Raw genomic sequence first — 2,358 nt, forward strand, 5'->3', positions numbered from 1 at the left:
AAGCTTGAATAGAAAATGAGTAGTCTGTCACTTCTGTCTTCTTAGAAACATTGTTGGTTTATTAGTTTATCAGCCACACCAAATTTCAAACGCGATACTTCTCATCCACGGAAGAAATGATGCTGGGCAGATTTATGTAATTAAGTGGCCATAATAGTTTGGTTAGTAGTAGCGTTCATCGATTATTTCACCATCGATTGAACCGATGATCGTATCAATAGAACAGATCGATTTACAGATCATTTCGAGGCCACAACAAGATTACTTTCACATGCTTGGAGAGCACACTAGAAACAAGAATGGATCATGTCACAGCTGAATCAAATTGAAACCACTCAAGTTACAACATCCATTTTTGGGCAGCAAAAAGAAAGCAAAGACAGGGAAATTTTTCCACCTCTCAACTAGGCTGTGAAGAGATTTGCTTCCATTCAGCAAGTCTCCCGTTACCAAATCTTGGGCCTTCAACCTGCCTGATCGGACGGTGGGAAATATGCGGTACCTCCAGTTACATACTTTCCAATGAGATGGTACCGGCTGTGTTGAGAGTGGTGGAAGTGTAATTTTATCTTTTCACGTAGATAAGTTTTCTCCAGCTGAAATAACCCTAGTTTCGATTCCCCTTGTGTGTGGTAGCAGCGGCGGCTGCGAGGTAGCGAGGGCCCATGGCCGCGACTTGGTGATGGGCGTATGTGGCTGCGAGGTAGCGAGGGCCCGTGGCCGCGAGGTGGTGGCAGCGGCGGCGGCAGGTGGGTGAACGACCATGGCGGCGACTTGGTGACAAGCACGGTGGTGCCGGCCGCGGTGACAAGGTGGTGGTGGTGGCGGCGGTGGTTGGTGCGTCGGCGGCCGAAGTTGCAAGGTGGTGGTGGTTCCATTGCCGCATACGGTAAAAGGATGGGGGCGAGTGCGGGAGGAGGAAAAATAGTGACAGATGAGAAAGAGGCGGCGCGCGGAGGGGAAAAAGAGCAAACACTCTGAATAGATGAGAAAGCGGCGACGCGACTCCAGAGATGCATGGTTTCGCTTCTCTTCTATGTTTTCCAATCATACCCCCCTTACGATGGACGGCCGGATTTGTTTCTTTACCTCCCGATACAATCTGCTACACGGCATAAAACCTCAGCTGTGAAATATGATATGTACTTTGATTATACTTTATCGTATGAGTAATTTTACGGTCCTTAAGGAGGTACCATGAGATATCACTTTTTCTATTATAAATTTAGTACCTAGGTACTATGGAGTACCAAATTTTACACTAAATTTTTGTTACCTTATGGTACCTCCTAAAGGACCATAAAATTGCTCTTATCGTATACATGTGACAGATTAAATCGTGTGTTACTGATGTTCATGACTAATAATGTTTTCCTTTCTCCTCTTGGCCGGTTGGTGTAGCACTATAGTGCTAGTACTAACTTATAGGGTCACTCCATGTATACCCAAACTGCCAAGTGCCAATTTATAAGCGTAGTAGCTGCTACTCCTTTGGAAAAAACCCAGCACTCAAAAACAGTAAACCCTGACCATGGTCTTCTCCCTCTGTCAGTGAGAAATCGGCAGTGAGAAGAGTAGAAAATTGCATCGGTGGTTCGACGATGAAATGCGATTGACTTGAGAATGGGAAGCATGGGTAATTCGGAAAGAACGGTGAGCTTAACACAATCCAGTCCCGCTCAAGATCATTCTTGGTGCACGAACAATGTAGCGATTGGTGCTTGTTCCACTCATCTGCCTCAGTGAAGAGCCGGTGCGATTGGTTTGTGCGATGATCCTAACTTGGCGCAGACCTCAACAAAGCTAGCATTTCATACGGCTGGTCACATTGATGCCAGGACAATGCTATTTATCTCTAGCCTCAATTTACTTCCGAAGGGACTCGTGTTAAGCTGTTTGTATTTGTTTAATTAGAAGAGGGCTATGACGAACAAGCGGGATGCAGTTCATTTAATTTAATTTGGGCTAGAGAGCAAAGCAGTGCCCCTTGTAATAAGATGATCGGTTTGTCAATCAATCGGATTGTATCCGGTAGAACCATCACCACAGGGAACATATATCCAGTGATCTTGCTCGAGTCCAACGAGCAAGTTGTTCTCTACGCTGCTTCAGGATTTGCAATTACAAGAACTTTCAACATGGTCCATGTAAAACTTAGATGTGCTTGAGTTCCAAGCCTGTAATGAAAAATTAAAGTACCTCGTGGAAAATTTGAAGGTACCAAAATTTCAAATTAAACTATGAGGTTAGGTTTACACTAGAAAATATAGTACTTTAGGACCATAAAATTAAAGTACCTCGTGGAAAATTTTAAATTTGAAGATTTTCTACGAGGAAATACCAAATTTGAAGTACTAC

The sequence above is a fragment of the Oryza glaberrima genome, chromosome 5 (assembly GCF_000147395.1).
Source record: "Oryza glaberrima chromosome 5, OglaRS2, whole genome shotgun sequence".
In the NCBI taxonomy this organism is placed as follows: Eukaryota; Viridiplantae; Streptophyta; class Magnoliopsida; order Poales; family Poaceae; genus Oryza; species Oryza glaberrima.